We start from the raw sequence: 18,444 nt of genomic DNA on the forward strand, positions 1-18,444 counted from the left end.
TGCATAAAATAACCATTCTGTGGGAAGTTGTACAGAGCCACCTGGGACTAACCTCAGAACTTTAAAGAAGAGAGGGTGGAAAAGGCGTAGCAGGGATAGGAAACCAATTTGTGTCTCATGAAGATGAGCTCCCTAAGTATGCTTCTACCAACGCTGTCCACACGTTGAGACTTAGTCCAGTGATGCCTGTTTCCTCTCAATATGCTGCATGTAAACACCTTATATATTCTACATTAGACATGTACCAGAGAAATAAATTTTAACAGAATAGAATAAAATCGTAAAATTATACAAGCATGAAATAAGCTGAAGAAATGAATCAGAAAGAAAAATGAAATCAGAAAATGGTACTAAATGACCCCACTAAACGGCCCTAGGATAGAAGGTATTTGAGAGTTCACCTGCTCACTAGAATTTGGTGGTAACCCCAACATCAACATTTGAAGCACTTCCTGGGTCACTCATGGCCAAGTGCAGAGTGGTGAAAACTCTGAGTCTCCCACATGCATGTTCACATGCCTGCCTCTTGCTTCTGTTGCCTTCTGTAAACAAGCATCCTTTTGCAGCATATTTCCTGCCACATTTTTGTATTTTTGCACTTTTTGTTGCTGATTTCTGTCTAGTGTGCCTCCCCTAGGCCTGATGCTGAAGTGCTGACCAGCATCCCTGAGCACAAGAAGGCAAAGTCTATAATAAAATCACACTCACATACACACAAACAACTTTGTCAGGAGGGTTTATCTTTCATTTGTCTTCATGTATTTTTAGTTTTAATCTTTACTTTTTACCAAAGCTATCCTTGCAGAGGCAACCCTTCTTCCTCCTTTACCAACACTTTAGACAATAGCCCCCTCTTTCTACATCACATGCTTGCAATGACCCTTTTCTCTTGAGCTCCTACCCAGGCAGCCCAGGACTCAGCCTGCTTCTGCCCCCAGCCCCCATCATCCTCCAATGATTGCATGATCTTGGGTTAGATCAATATTCAACATTTACACTTTTGTGGTTGTACAAATTCAGTTGACAGATACAATGTGGAATAAACTATGAGCCTGTTATTTAGCAAAGATTTTGTTGTATCAAGAGTTAATAATTGTTTTTAATTTGGTTATTCTCAACTAATACAATGCTAAATCTTCTCTCAAAGATTTCAGACATGCAATTTCTCCCATTTCTTTCTGAAGAGGGAAGCGTCTAGACAAGCTATCCTCCACTGGATGCACAGACATCATTCTGAGACCTCCCTGATCCACCATCCTGGGAAAGCCCTTTCCCCTTTCCCAAATGCCTGCTTCCTTCCTTCCTGGTCTCCCCTCCACTTTGGTGAGATGCCTGCTCCAGCGGCATCCTCAAAAAGGGCACAGAGGCGAATGTTGTCTGAAAATGCCTGATAATATCTGAGAATGTATGTAGGCTGATTGAGAGTTGGGCTGACTGTAGAATTTGTAAGTGGAAACCCTTTCACGGCCATGCTGGGCTGGCCTCATGGCTGCCCTGCAGATGGCTCATTGCTGGGCCCACGCGTTTATCTGCAGCCTCCACAGCTTTTCACACTAAACTGAAGTTTCCCAGTGTTGTGTCTTAGGTTGGGCCCTTGTTTTTTATTTCAATCAGGAAAATAATGTCTTTTAGTTCTGGACATTTTTTATTGCATTATTTTAATGATTTAACTTCCTGTATTTCCTCTACCTTCTCCTTCTGTATTCCTTATTAACATAATGAAGCTCCAGGACTACTTGTCTAAGTTTTGTATTTTTCCTTTCATATTTTCTGTCTTTGCCTTTTAGCTCTGGCTTCCAAAATATCTTCAACAATATTTTTCAACTCAAATTTTAAGTGTGATCACCGGTTTTTAATTTCTAAGAGCACTTCTTTATCCTCAGAATGTTTCTAATAACATTTCTCATTTGATGATTATGATATCATCTCTAATCCTCCTTGGGATATTAATGATTATGTATTTTAGTTTTCTTCCGCTTAAAAAGTCTTCAAGTTTTTGTATTTCTTCTTTATTGTTTACTCCGTTCTCTATCTTTCCAGCTATGAATTTTCCTAATATGCCCAGTAACTGTTGGTGCTCTCTTCCTAGCTTAACTGAGAAGTATTAAACAACCGACTGATCAGGAAATACAGACGCACTGCATTCCAAGGCACCATGTCCACCCTGCAGTGGGTCCCGGACACATTCAGCCCTTCGGAGGTGGAGCACACACTTCCCTTCAGTTGCTCATTGGACACTGAGTTCTGTCAATGTTCTTTCTCTTTAAGCATCTCCAGGACTAGATTTGGAAAACACACCCTCCCTGCTTCCTTCTTTAAGGCGACCGACTCCCTGAGGGCTGGGAGGCTGTCATTAACCCCTCTCCAAACACAGCTTTCTTACTCTGGGGCCAGTGGAGTGAATGCTGCCATCCGTGATGCCGAGATCCATCTGTCCCAGGATCATCTGTGATGCAGCCTGCAGCGTCTCTTGCTAAAAAAGAAAAAATACCAGTTTAACTTCTCTAAAGGGAGTGGGAGGCTTGGCCTGGTGGTGCACACCTGTAATCCCAGCTACTGGGGAGGCTGAGGCGGGAGAATCGCTTGAACCCAGGAAGCAGAGGTCGTAGTGAGCAGAGATTGCACACTGCACTCCAGCCTGGGTGACAGAGAAAGACTCCATCTCAAAGACAAACAAACAAACAAAAAGAGTGGGTGTAGGTGGGAGAGGAGAGAGTGTGGGGGTGGAGAACAACAGCTCAAGCGCAGGCTGGCATCTAGGGAAAGGGACTTGGCTGGTTGGTCCCTGTGCTCAGGATGCAGCTTCCTGAAGCCTCCACACCAGCCCACCCAGAGTACACTGGCAACCACCCAAGTCCAGGCAGGCACCTGCAGGGAGATGCTGTCAACAGGAACAAGATTTGGATGCTTCGTTGATTTCAGAGAAAATGAAATTTTATATAAAATCCATATGCACACAAACAGTTTTAGAATCTCTGTCAGGAGGAACATTCTACCGAATCAATACTGTAAATGAGGACCAGCGACCCTTGCGCTGCCTGGCACGGAGGGCTGTCAGTCAATGCACCTGCCCTTTCTTCAGTCACAGTAAACGGAGGCACCACAGCCGTGGAGTGCAAAGCACCGGCTTTTCTGCAGAGCCAGCTGAGAGCTACAGATTGTGTATCCATAGAATTACATTTTTAAAGATGCTCAAGGTTATTTTTAACCTTTTATACTCTTTTCTGGTTTTCACTGTTCAGAAGCTATTTTAAAGCTCTTTCTTCTTCATTAACTATGGGAATGCAGAGGACACTTAACTGCAAATTGTGAATGAAGGAGGAAGGGGCCACCACAAGCAGGGAAGCTTCTGAGCTGACTCCAAGGAGAGAGGGGCACACCTGAGTGAAAGGGATAGCACACCTGGGGCAAGGGAGAGTCACACCTGGGTCAGGAGAGGATCACACCTGGGGCAGGGGAGGGGCACACAGGGGTCAGGAGAGGGACACACCTGGGGCAGGGGAGGGACACATCTAAGACAGGAGAGGGCCAAGGCTGTGGACAGTCCCCTGGATCACCACCCATCCAGACCCCAACCCAGATGTCATGGCCCCTGGCCCATGTATCACCTGTGTTGTGACCTCCTTCGTATTCTGTTCCCATGCTGGCCTGAGTGAGGCACTGGCCCCAGCTTATGTCTGCCTGCAGTGATTGTATCTGTGTGACTTACAATAGCAGCACCTTAGATTTTGAAGTTTGTCCTCTGTTTCTCCCCCTACAAACCAGACTGCATCATTGCTGGTGTTTGCCCCACTGCACTCTCTCTTGATGTTAAGCCTGGCCTCCTCTGGGGGGTGGCTTCAGTCTGTACTCTGAAGCCTCTTCACTTCTAGATTTGGGGTAGGCGAGGGGACACTATTCATGCTTTCTCATATAATAAAAACTGAGTAGCATCTTGTTTTCGTAAACATTCTTTCGGAATCTTCTATCCTGGATGCATCTTCTTTCCCCTTTAAATTCCTCCATGCTGTGCTCAGACCTCACCTCTGCCCTTCCACTGCCTGGGTCTCCTCTCAAGGAATCTCACTCCTCCTAACTTCACCTTCACTCATCTTGGATGCAGTGGTTCCGCTGCTTCTTTGCAAAGCATCAGCTGAAGAGAGACGCTGTGGATTTGGATGTCATTGTGGGAGTTTGGAAAGTGGGTGGAGGGGAGGGTAGTACAGGGGAGAGGGAGGTGTAGAGCACTGTTCCCCCTACTCCCATGGTGGGGAGCTGACCAGTTAATGCAAACTGGGATGGAACCCAGCAGTGCGGGGGAGTCAGAAAATGAGAATGAATATTAAATAAAGACGTGATGATTGGAAGAAAGTGAGATTTGGCAGGTCTAGCTGAAGATGTATTTCACTTTAAAGCGTAAGAACAAACACGAAACATGTCTTAATTCCCTTCAAAAGAGTGCATCAAACATTGTGGACTCCTATTGTGTGTGTGTGTGTGTGTGTGTGTGTGTGTTTTGCGTGATTTCTGTATCTAAGTACAGATTACATGCTGTTTCTTATTTTTTGTGGTTTTACTTATTTTTTGTTTTTATTTATTGTTGTTTTTCAGGGTTTTTCTTTTTCATTGAAGTAAACTGCTCATGTAGTCAAATGCCCGTATCTGAAGGGTACATGTTGGTATTTGGTGAACACATGCATTCATGGAACTACCATGCCCGTATCTGAAGGGTACGTATTTGAGTTTGGGAACAACACATGCATTCATGGAACTATGTTGCTAGTATCTGGAGGGTACAGTATTAGTTCATTTTCATGCTGCTATGAAGAAATACCTGAGACTGGGTAACATATAAAGGAAAGAGGTTTAATGGACTCACCATTCCACATGACTGGGGATACCTCACAATCATGGCAGAAGGTGAAGGAGGAGCAAAGGCACATCTTACATGGTAAAAAGCAAGAGAGCATGTGCAGGGAACTGCCCTTATAAAACCATCAGATCTCATGAGGTTTATTTACTATCAAGAGAACAGCATGGGAAAATCCACTTCCATGATTCAATTACCTCTCATTGGGTACGGAAACTACAATTCAAGATGAGATTTGGGTGTGGACACAGCCAAACCATATCATTCTGCCCCTGGCCCCTCCCAAATCTCATGACCTCACACTTCAAAACCAATCATGCCTTCTCAACAGTCCCTCAAAGTCTTAACTCATTTCAGCATTAACTTAAAAGTCCACAGTCCAAAGTCTCCTCTGAGACAAGGGAAGTCCCTTCCACGTATGAGCCTATAAAATCAAAAGCAAGTTAGTTACTTTCTAGATACAATGGGAGTAGAGGAATTGGGTAAATACACCCATTCAAAATGGGAGAAATTGGCCAGAACAAAGAGGCCACAGACCCCATGCAAGTCTGAGATCTAATAGGGCAGTCATTATACCTTAAAGTTCCAAAATGATCTCTTTTGACTCCTTGTCTCACATCCAGGTCATGCTAATGAAAGAGGTGGGTTCCCACAGCCTTGGACAGCTCTGCCTCTGCGGCTTTGCAGGGTACAGCCCACCATCCTGACTGCTTTCACAGGCTAGTGCTGAGTGTCTGCAGCTTTTCCAGGTGCATGGTGCAAGCAGTCAGTGGATCTGCCATTCTGGGGTCTGCTTAGACCCCAGCTTCACTAGACAGTGCCCCAGTAGGGGCTCTGTGTGGGGGTTCAAATCCCACATTTCTCTTCCGGACTGACTTAGCAGAGGTTCTCCATGAGGGCTCTGCCCCTGCAGCACACCTCTGCCTGGACACCCAGGCATTTTCATACATCCTCTGAAATCTAGGCCAAGGTTCCCAAACCTCAATTCTTGTCTTCTGCACACCTGAAGGACTGGGATCACGTGGAATCTCCCATGGCTTGGGGCTTTCACCCTCTGAAACCATGGCTCAAGCTATACATTGGCCCCTTTTAGCCATGGCTGGAGCAGCTGGAATGCAGGGCACCAAGTCCCAAGGTTGCATACAAAAGGGGGGCCCTGGGCCCAGCCAGGGAAACCATTTTTCCCCCTAGGCCTCCAGGCCTGTCATGAAAGGAGCTGCTGTGAAGGTATCTGACATGCCAAGAGATGTTTTCCCCATTGTCTTGGTGATTAACATTTGGCTCCTCATTACTTATGCAGATTTTTGCTGCCAGCTTGAATTTCTCCCCAGATAATGTGGTTTTCTTTTCTACTGCATCATCAGGCTGCAAATTTTTCAAATTTTTATACTGTGCTTCCTCTTGAACTCTTTGCTGCTTAGAAATTTCTTCCACCAGATACCCTAAATCATCTCTCTCAAGTTCAGATTTCCACAGATCTCTAAGGCAGGGGCAATATGCTGCCAGTCTCTTCACTAAAGCATAGCAAGAGTGACCTTTACTCCAGTTCTCAACAATTGTTCACCTCCATCTGAGACCACCTCAGCCTGGACTTTATTGTCCATATGACTATCAGCATTTTTGTCAAAGCCATTTAATAAGTCTCTAGGACATTCCAAACTTTTCCACATCTTCATGTCTTCTGAGCTCTCCAAGTCTCTAGGAAGTTCCAAACTTTCCCACATCTTCCTATCTTCTTCTGAGCCTTCCAAACTGTTCCAACCTCTGCCTGTTATCCAGTTCCAAAGTCACTTCCACATTTTTGGGTATCTTTACAGCAGCACCCCACTCCCACTACAAATTTGCTGTATTAGTCCATTTTCATACTGCTGTGAAGACATACCCGAGACTGGGTAACTTATAAAGGAAAGAGGTTTAATTGACTTACAGTTCAGCATGGCTGGCTACACCTCACAATCATGGCAGAAGGTGAGGGAAGAGCAAAAAATATCTTACATGGGAGCAGGCAAGAAAGTTCAGGGGAACTGCCCTTTATAAAACCATCAGATCTGGTGAGATTTACTCACTATCATGACAACAGCACAGGAAAAATCCACCATTATGATTCAATTACCTCCCACCAGGACCCTCCCACAACACATGAGGATTATGGGAGTTACAATTCAAGATGAGATTTGAGTGGGGACACAGCCAAACCATATCAGGTACATATTTTAGTTTGGAGAACACATACATTCATGGAACTATCATGACAGTATCTGAAGGGTACATGTTGGTCTTTGGTGAAAACATGCATTCATGGAACTACCATGTCCATATCTGAAGAGTACATGTTGGAATTTGGTGAACACAAGGATTCATGGAACTATCATGCCAGTATCTGCAGGGTACATGTTGGGGTTTGGTGAACACATGGATTCAAGGCACTACCATGCCTGTATCTGAAGGGTATATGTTAGTGTGTGTTGAAAGAATGCATTCATAGAACTGTCATACCAGTATTTGAAGGGTACAAGTTAGTGTGTGGGTGAACATATGCATTCATGGACCTATCATGCCAGTATTCAAAGGTTACATGTTAAGGTTTGGTGAATGTGTGCATTCATGGAACTACCACACCAGTTGTATTAAGTTTCCCATGGCAGCTTTAACAAATTGCTGCAAATTTGATGGCTTAAACCAACACACATTTATGCCCACACAGTTCTGGCAGCTAAATGACCAATGGGTTTCACTGGGACAAAATCAAGGTGGTGGCAGGGTCCTGCTTCTTGTGGAGGCTCTAGAGCCCATCTGCTTCCTTCCCTTCTCCAGCACCTGGAGGTCACCCTCATTTATTGGCTTGGGTCCCTGAATTGCATCACCTTTTCTTTCTTGTGTCCATTGTTTTCTCATCTTCTTCCTCATCTGTCTGCAAATCTCTCTCTGCTCCCCTTTCATAAAGACACACGTGATTACATTTAGAGCTCACTGGGGTAATTCAGCATGATCTACAAATTTCAAGCTCCTTAACGTAATCACATTTGCAAATTCCCTTATCCATGCAACATTCTCAGGTTCCAGGGATTAGGATCTGGATAACTTTGGAGGCCATTCTTCAGAAGACCACACGAGTCAAGATGGGTAAACATCTCTGTTGTCCCAGAACATCCCATTCTGCTCCAACTGCATCAGGAAACAGCCAGCAACTCCTGCAGGCACTGAGGTTCTGTTTCCTGTCAAGACAGTGTCTGTTCTTAAACTTCCTATCAAGGGAATCATGCAATACTTACACTTATGCCTGGGTTTTTTACTCAGCATGTTTTTCAGATTGTGTTGTTGTGTCCAATTCCTTTTAATTGCTCAGTAGCATTTTGCTGTATGATTGTATCATCTCTTTAAAATCTGTTTTCCTGTTGATGGGTACTTGGTTAAGGCTTTGGCAATTGTGAGTAAAGCTACTACAGACATTCTTATACAAGTATTTTTGTGGATGGTTATTTTTATACTTCTTGGGTAAATACCAGTGCAGTGTAACAGTCATAGAGCAGGTGTATTTTTACCTTAATGAGAAACTTCCAGTTTCCAAAGTGCTTGGTCTATGGCCCTTCCTGAGCACCTGTTGAAGAGTTCAAGGTGCTTCGCAATCACCTCAACAATCAGTGTGGTTGAATTTTTAATCTTAGCAAATGGTATACACTGTGCAAAGTGGTATCATCTGACATTAATTACATTATCCTCATATCTAATATTTTTGATATTTTAATGTTTTTATTGAACATGAATATATTTAGTGGAATATATGTATAAGTCATTGAATCATTTGTATTTATTTGTTGGAACTCTTTATATGTTCTTTACAGAAATTTTTTGCCTGATATGTGTATTATGAATATTTTCTCTAAGCCTGTTTTGCTTTCGTGTTGTCTTAATGATCTGTTTTAAATAGAATAATTTTTAACTTCGATACAGCTTAATGTTCCAATTTGCTCCTTAGGTAAATGCCTTATTTTGTTCACTGTAAGAACTTTTGCCTACTCCACAGTTGCCAAAACATTCTCCTATGTTTTCTTTTGGAAGCTTTATAGTGATAGCTTATATTTTGTATTGATCTATGAACCATAGTTTACATGTGTAGTGAGAAGTAGGGATGCGGGTTGTTTTTTCTCCACATTTTTTTTTTCAATTATCCCAGCATCATATAAAAGAAAATATTCCTTTCTCCATTTAACTTCTCTAGAACTTTTGCGAGAATTCAATTTACCTCCCATATGGGTGTCTATTCCATCCTTCTCCTTGTTTCATTGATGGAATGGTCTATGTGTGTACTAGTATCACACTGTCTTCATTGCTAGAGCTCTATAGTAAGTCTTGAAATTAGGTAGAATGTGTCCTGCTGCTTTGTTCTTTCTTATCAGAAGTATTTGGGTTATTCTGAGTCCTTTGCTTTCCATATACATTTTAGATTTAACTTGTAATTTTTTTCAAATCATACTGTTGAGATTTTGATTGGGATTGCATTGAATCTAAAAATCTATTTGTGGATATTTGAATTCTTAACAAAACTGAGTGTCTAAATTAATGAAAATAGTGTTATCTCCATTTGCTTAGGTCTCCTTTAATTTCACTGTATATGTTTTGCTCATTTTTATAAAATATGCTCCTATTAAATACTTTGTTTTTTCACTCTATTATAAATAACATTTAATCTCATTTTCCACATGATTGATGCTATCATATGGAAGTACAATCAATTTTTATATTTATTTTGTATCTTATGGCCTTGCTAAATTCACTTACTCTCATAGTTATTTTGTATATTCCTGAGAATTTCCTGCATAAACAATGGTGACATATGTGAGCAAAGACAGTTCTGTTTCTTTCTTCCAATCTATATACCTTTTTATTTCTTTTTCTTGTGTGATTGCACTGACTAAAAGCTCTGGTTCAATGTTGACTTGACATAATCAGAAAGAATATCTTTGTCTCGTTCCTGACTAGGAGGAAAGCCTTCAGCATTTCACCATTAAATGAGCTGTAGGTTTTTCATAGATTCCCATTCACAGATTAAGGATGTTTCTTTTTATTCTATGTTTACACTTGCTGAAAGTTTTATTTAACATGAATGCATGTTTAATGTCATCAAATGTTTTCCACGTATATTAAAATGATCATATCCTTTTTCTTCTTTATTCTGTTAACATACTGATTTTTATTGATGGATTTTCAAATGTTAAATCAACCTTGTATTCCTGGGATATATCCCACTTGATAATGATCTTTTATCCTTTCATTTGTCAGTGTGTTGTTACAAAGCTTTTGAGATTATGTTTCTGGAGAATAATGCCTTTGTCATGTTTGGTATCAGGGCTGTGTGGGCTCAGAGAATACACTGCAACATGTCCTCCACTGTCCTCTACTTTCCATCAGAGTTTATTAAAGTTTCTGTTATTCCTTCCAGCGTTATTCTAGATAGCACCATCTAGACTCAAAGCATCTTTGTGGCGAGGTGTTTTTATAAACTTCAATATCCTTTAATACAAAGGTTCAAATTTTTTACTAGATATATGGTTATTCAAATTTTTAACTTATTTTTGTGTCATTTTTATTAAACTGTATAACAATTTCTCCATTTTCTCCCAGTTATCAAATTTACAGGAATAACTTTGTTCATAATATTCCCTCATAATATTTCTAAATTTTGTAGAAATTGCAGTGAGATCTGCTTTTTTATTTCTGATGATAGTAAGTTTGTGTTTTCCCATTTTTCTTGATTGGTATTTCTAGAGGCTTGTATTTTTTTCTGTTCAAAGAACCAACTTATAGCATTTATAATTGTCTTTAATGTTTACATTTCTCTATTTTACTTATTTCAGCTCTTTATTATTTACCTTATTCTATTTATTTGGGTTTTTTCTTTTTCTAGTTCCTTAGACGTAAAAACGCATTTATTGCTATTTTCTAATATCAGCATTAAAATCTCTGGATTTTCTTATAAACACTGATATTGCTATGTTTATTTTCATAGAGTTCAAATATTTGTAAAAATGTTTCTAGTGCTTTCATCCCTTTCCCATGAGTTATTTAAAAATGTGATTTAATTTCCAAGGATTTGGGTGTTTTCTAGATCGGGGGCAGTTGTATCAATTTCTGAGAAATGATGTTAAAAATCTTCACTATAATTTTGTATTTGGCTTTTTCTCCCATTCTATCATGCTTCTTTCACTTATTTTGAGGCACTATATTTAGCTACCTACCTTACTAATGATTATTTGGTCTTCCTACAAACTTGAAATTTTTATAACTATTAAATACTCCTTTTTATTTCTTGTAATAATTCCTGCATTAAGTCTACATTGTCTGGTACTAATATAGCCAATTTAACTTTCGTATTTTGATTGCCTGGTATATTTTTTTCATCATTTTTACTTTCAACTTATGTTTCTTTATATTTAAAGTCCCGCAGGCAGCAGGTAATTAAGTCTTACATTTTTATTCAGTCTGACAATCTCTGCAATTTAATTGTAATATTTGGCCCATTTACAATTAACATAATTATTGATATGATTGGGTTTCCAAAATGGAATCTTAAGACTGGCATGTGAATGAAGCTAAGCTATCCTGATAAGTGAAAAAGCAGATGGTGAATAAATAAAAACCTCAGCTAATAATTAGCTAACCCCTGGCCAACACCCTGCCAAACACCAGACTCTTAAGTGAGGTCAACCTACATCATGCATCAGCTACCCGCTGGCCACCAACAGACCTGCCAACTATCCACTGAATGAAAGAGCCCTCCAGAGAGTGGCCAAATAACCACCCATCTAACCTACATAATTGTGAGCTGAATAAAATGACTATTATTTTAACTATTAAGTTTTGAAGTCATTTGTTACCTAACCAAAATTAACTGATACACTATCTCACTGACTACTGTTTAATTAATTTAATTATACTTTCCTCTGATTATCCCACCTCTAATTTAGTCCAAATTTTTTTTTTGCCTGATACTTTCCCATATTATGGATCTATCAAAAAATCTGTCAAGCCCACTTTTTGATTAAAAAAATAAATTTTTCCTAAATTTCACTTAGTGGATGATTTGAGATTGTTTGATGTCTAAGACTTCTTCCCATCTTTGAGAGATGACATGTTTTCTCAGATAATCCCACTTCACCTACCTAAGCTTTCATTCTGATAATTAGGAGCCCTATTTTTCTTTTACTATATTTACTCATCCTTTACCTTTCCCGTTCTTTCAAAAACTTATCTTCAATATTCTATCAGTTATAGCACCTTACGTAGGCAAGCAAAACTCTCACTCATGTCTACTACTGAATCAGTACTTAGATAGGGACTATGGTGTTGCTGAGAAGAATTAATGGCCCTGAAAATCAAAATACATGGGAATATTTGTATATTAATATAAGGTCATCCTGAAAATATACAAGGGAAAGAATGAGACCCTTTTAAAAGTGTTGCTGGTCATCAACCCACAAATACGTCTAAACATAGTAAGTTTGTGGATACAGGTCATGGGCACATTGTCGTCAATATATGTCACTAATGAGAAAAACTAGCTCTCAAGCTTACTTCCACCCTACAGATAAATCAGGATATAAACTGAGAACTTTGCCACAGCCAGTGCAGAGGGCACTCAACTGCAGTCACATGCTATCCATCCTGGTGAGAGTCCCATGTTCTTGCTGATTATGGCATAAAACAAGATTTTGCACAAAAACATATTTAACATTTTATTATATATATTATGTGTGTGTGTGTGTGTGTGTGCGTGTGTGTGTATATATATATATATATATATATAAATTTCCATGTTACTAACATATTTGGAGCCCCAGAATAATTTTTTTCTATAAAATTCAGGGTGCCTGAGAAACGGCTCCAAAGACTAGAATATGAGGTATTGCTGTTGGCTAAACTATATTTGTTTTCATGCCCTCACATTCTCACAGCACAATGTTTTATTTATGGGAACTCTATATAAAACTTGGAAAATTAAACAAAAACAAACAGATACGGTTTGATTCTGAGTCATGGGAGTTCAAAAATTATCAGCTCAACAATGTGTTCACGGGATCTTCATGACTCTCATCTTCTAAAACAGTATCATGATAGACATGGCAAAGATACTTAACACATGCCACCAATCCCACACCATCACTCCACTTTTGAGCCATAAAATGTTTCTCTTGGACCTGACATAGCAAGAGAGAGTTCCAGGTTCAGCAGGAGGCATCCCAAGGGTGTGGAAAATAAGAAACCATGAAACTGGGTACATCTGGAAACACTGAGCTGTGTGTTGCAAGACAGGGGTGGAGAAGTTGACAGAGGACTATGAGTAATCTTTGCTAGCCAATTTGGCTCTATGAAGAACTATCTCTTCATCCATCTTCTTCTCATGATAGCTGTTGGGCATAACTATGGAACTTTAGAACTTAAGCTAAGTTCAGTGAGCAGAGATTCATTTTCATATTTGCCCTCATAGATTCTAAAACACCCAACAATTGGGTCACATGTAGGAGAATGGAACTGGATCCTCATCTCTCACCTTATACAAAAATCAACTAAAGATGGATCAAACACTTAAATCTAAGACCTGAAACTGTAAGATTTCTAGAAGATAACATTGGGAAAACCCTTCTAGACACTGACTTAGGCAAAGACTTAATGACCAAGCACCCAAAAGCAAAAGCAACAAAAACAGAGACAAATAGATGGGCCTTAATTAAACTAAAAAGCTTCTGCACAGCAAAAGAAATAATAAGCAGAGTAAACAGCCAACCCACAGGTGGGAGAAAATCTTTGCAAACTATGCATCTGACAAAGGACTAATATCTAGAATCTACAACAAACTCAAATAAATCATCAAGAAAAAAAAGTCTCATCAAAAAGTGGGCTAAGGAAATGAATAGATAATTCTCAAAAGAAGATGTGCAAATAGCCAACAAACATGAAAAAATGCTCAATGTCACTAATGATCAGGGAAATGGAAATCAAAACCACAATGTGATACCACCTTACTTCTGCAAGAATAGCCATAATCAAAAAAACCAAAAAATAATAGGTGTTGGCATGGATGTGGTAAAAAGGGAACACTTTTATACTGTTGATGGGATTGTAAACTAGTACAACCACCATGGAAAACAGTGTGAAAATTCCTTAAAGAACGAAAATTCCTTAAAGAACTACGATTTGATCCAGAAATCCCACTCCTGGGTATCTACCCAGAGGAAAAGAACTTATTATATGAAAAAGATACTTGCACATGCATGTTTATGACAGCACAATTTACAATTGCAAAAATATGGAACCAGCCCAAATGCCCTCAATCAATGAGTGGATAAAGAAAATGTTGTATATATGTGTATATATTATGGAATACTACTCAGTCACAAAAAAGAATGAAATAATGGCATTTGCAACAACCTGGATGGAATTGGAGACCACTATTCTAAGTGAAGTAACTCAGGAAAGGAAAACCAAATATCATTTGTTTTCGCTCGTAAGTGGGAGCAAAGCTATGAAGATGCAAAGGCATAAGAATGATACAATGGACTTTGGGGAAATGAGGGAAAGGGTGGGGGGGGGTGAGGGATAAAACACTACACATTGGGTATGGGGTACACTGCTTGGGTGACGGGTGCACCCAAATCTCAGAAATCACCACTAAAGAACTTATTCATGTAACCAAACACCACCTGTTCCCAAAAACCTATTGAAATAAAAAAACAGAATCTGAGCACACATACACACACACACACACAAATAAATAAATATATTTTTAAAAAGAGAAAGAAAAAGAAAGATAAAGAAATAAAAGAAATGAAAGAAAAAGGAAGGAAGGAAGGACAGACAAGAAAAGCAAGAAAGAAAAGAAAGGAAGGAAGGAAAGAGAGGAAAGAAAGAAAGAAAGGAAGGAAAGAGAGGAAAGAAAGAAAAGAAAGAAAGGAAGGAAAGAAAGAAAGAAAAGAAGAGAAAAGAAAAAAAAAGAAAGGAAACGAGAAGAAAGGAAGGAAGGAAAGCAAGCAAGCAAGCACGCACACTGCATTGGTATGAGCACTGCTTCAGAGCAGGAGATCACATTGGAGCCTCCGTCTGCCTGCCACACCCTGCTCAAAAACAACAACAAAAGAAGACTCCAAAAAGGAATAGAAGTCTCTAAGCTTTCCTTGTAGCACTGAAGGTTTCCATTCTCAATGCCTATTGTGTCCAGCCTGCCTCAGGGCTCAGAAGGCTGCCTGGGAGGAGTCGACCCCTCTTAGCCCAGAACAGCTCAGTGCCGTTCCTAACTGGAGGAGCCATGAGACGCCATCATTGTCACTAAAAGGCTCATCTGGGAAGGTGACTCACAGGTTCTTGCTGCAAAGCACCAAGGAGAGTTTGTTGAAGAGAATCTAAGAATTCTAGTTGAAATTCATGGGACTCGACTTCTGAAGACACCTAGTGCTATAAGGGGAAAAACAAACAAAAAGGCCCTCAAGTGTCGGCCTTGAAACACCAGAAGCACAGGGCATCTGGAGATCCCAAAGAGCCGACTGCTGAGCGGAGTGTTCCTGGGAGTCCGGTGACAGGAGTGGTGCCAGGCCAGGTGTGGGTGGCGAGTTGACACTGCCCGGGTGTGGCGTAGAAAAGGCAAGGGAACATGAGCGTGTCAGCATGGTCTGCAGGGCCCCACAGCAGGAAGACAGTCTTCCCATAGCTGGTCATCCCTTTAAGTAGGTTTGCCACTCCATCTTGAGATTCTCATCATTCTCACCAGTTTGCCAACGTAGCAACATGTTTTCCCTATCTGTTTGCTTCATGTCATCTCAAAATCAAGTATCACATGCACAAGGCCCTTCCTTCTGCATGCTCTCGACAAAGAGCTCTCTGCAGCAGGGTAGCCCTGGTGAGCCTGCCCCGTGTCTTACAGTGGTATTTATAATGGCCAGTCCTCAAGCTGGGCCCACTTTCCCACGCACCCTCCTTGTCACATGGCTCCTCTCGCCTCTCTTGCCACCTGGCTGCTTCCTGGAGGTGGAGCAGGTGAAGGTGGGCGTGATGACAGAGACAGGTTTTACACTAATCTTTTTAGATCCAAAGTAAATACTTTTCAATTTCTTTTATGGCATGGCTACTAGCCTGAAAGAGAAACACCACACTAGCAGTTGCATTGGAAAAGAAGATAAATTACTACCAATTGTTCCTTTGGGTCAGACTCCAGATTAAACATTTTTCATTTATGAGCTAACTTCAGCACACAATTACCCTGCATGATAGGGACTCTGGTTCCTGTTTTGCAGAGGAGGAAGCTGGAATGTAAAACTTGCCTAAGGTCACATAGTCTGAATACAACTCCGGGATTTTGACTCCAAAGCCACATCCCTCCTGCTCCTCCCCACCTGCCCCACCCACATCCTCCTGTCCCCTTGAGCACACCCTCTGCCATCCATGGCTTCCTTCTATCTGGGGACACAAAAGCCTCTCTTTATGCCTGGCCAGACATCAGAGACGAGTATGGTAAAAAAATGACCTGATACATCACAGTTGACCTTTTCTCATGATTTGCCATAGGTGGAGTGGGTGGAACCTGTACATACGTTTTCATTTTTCACCTGTGGGATTCAAGAACTGTCGAGAACAGTGAATTGCCCATACTTTTTGTCAGTAGCAAAGCTAGGATCTGCTTCTCAGTCTCCATCTCTGTCATCACCCACAAACCAAGTCCTACACCAGCCACACACGGGATGCTCAGGCATCCACACTGGGGGCAGAGCACACTTCCCTGAAAGCAGTGATGTAAGTACTGGCATGTATCACTTGGATGAGACTTTTATACAACTTCTTTTACCTTACCTTTTGAGATCCAAAGTAAGTGTGTTTTAATGTCTAAACATTAATATTATTTTAGATGCTTAATATACTTTTAAGTTTCTTTTATAGCATGGCTATCCTATTGTCTATAAATACAGGAAATATTCTACCAAAGGTATTATTACGTAGGCCATGGCACTTCATGGATTGTCTCAACTCCTGCCTAAAAAGTCAGCGCTGGGTGATTTCCAAGTTGCAGGGACTCTGTGACTCCAACAGAACCCTGGGCTTTCAGGGCCATGTCACTGGGGTTTATTACCCAGCATCCACGGCTGAGCAAGACCCTGGGATTTTGATGCCATGTCACTGGGGTTTATTATCCAGCATCCATGGGTGAGCAGGACCCTGGGATTTTGATGCCATGTCACTGGGGTTTATTATCCAGCATCCACGGGTGAGCAGGACCCTGGGATTTTGATGCCATGTCACTGGGGTTTATCATCCAGCACCCGCGGGTGAGCAGGACCCTGGGATTTTGATGCCATGTCACTGAGGTTTATCATCCAGCACCCGCGGGTGAGCAGGACCCTGCGATTTTGATGCCATGTCACTGGGGTTTATCATCCAGCACCCGCAGGTGAGCAGGACCCTGGGATTTTGATGCCATGTCACTGGGGTTTATTACCCAGCACCCACGGGTAAGCAGGACCCTGGGATTTTGATGCCATGTCACTGGGGTTTATTACCCAGCACCCACGGGTAAGCAGGACCCTGGGATTTTGATGCCATGTCACTGGGGTTTATTACCCAGCACCCACAGGTGAGCAGGAACCCGGGTTTTCGGGGCCATGTCACTAGCGGTTATTATCCAACACCCACGGGTGAGCAGGACCCTGGGCTTTCAAAGCTGCGTAACTGGAGTTCATTATCCAGCACCCATGGGAGATACATCTGTGTGTCTTGGGCTGTGCTGGTCACCAGAAAAAAAGAGAAGTGAGATAGGATCCCTGTCTATCGAGGGCTCGGAGCTAAGCAGAAATCTGTCCCATTTAGCCTGGTCCATCACTCCAGCTGCAGACATGGTCCCCGTTGCTGCAGATGGAGCAGAAGTTGACTCTGTGCTGCAGGACAGAGCACCTCCACATGGGCTACCTCACACTGGCTGTCAGGGAAACCTGAATGTCTGGAGGTTTTCTCTCCCTTTTTCTCTCTTGCTGTGGCCTTTCCTCTGCCTTTCTCAGCAATGTGCAGACTTCTGAATTGACAGGCTTAAGAGATGGATATGGGTCTCAGCCAGCAACAGTTTTGATCGCCCATTTTGACTCACCTCACATCACCTGATGACAATTTCCACAGCAGCCCCTCCAGAGCCACTTCTGAGAAGGATGTGGTCAAGATGAGCATCCACTAGTTGGAACCTACAACCAGGCAGGTGCAATTCAGATGTCACACTGCACCCAGGACCAGCAGGCTAGGTTTGGCTAGGGTGAAAGCATGAACTCCAGCATGAAATCTCACTGTGAAAAGTGCTCAGAGATGAAGAGAGGGTGTGGGGAGCAGCCCATGGCAACTGGCATCACTCTGTGAAGTCAGGAGGCATCTGCTTATCCAGGAATACAGATGCAGTGCCCCAGGCCCACCAAACAAACCAAGTTGGAGCAGAGACGTAGAAGTCTGGGGAAAAAATGTTTTCTGCTTTTGTTTCATTTTACTTGATGATAAATGGGGGATGAGAAAGAGTGGCCCAAATTTATAGAAAAGAGTTAGGATTCCTATTACCTAAGAGCTTGCTAATTCTTTTT

Source organism: Rhinopithecus roxellana, chromosome 17 (assembly GCF_007565055.1).
Source record: "Rhinopithecus roxellana isolate Shanxi Qingling chromosome 17, ASM756505v1, whole genome shotgun sequence".
In the NCBI taxonomy this organism is placed as follows: domain Eukaryota; kingdom Metazoa; phylum Chordata; class Mammalia; order Primates; family Cercopithecidae; genus Rhinopithecus; species Rhinopithecus roxellana.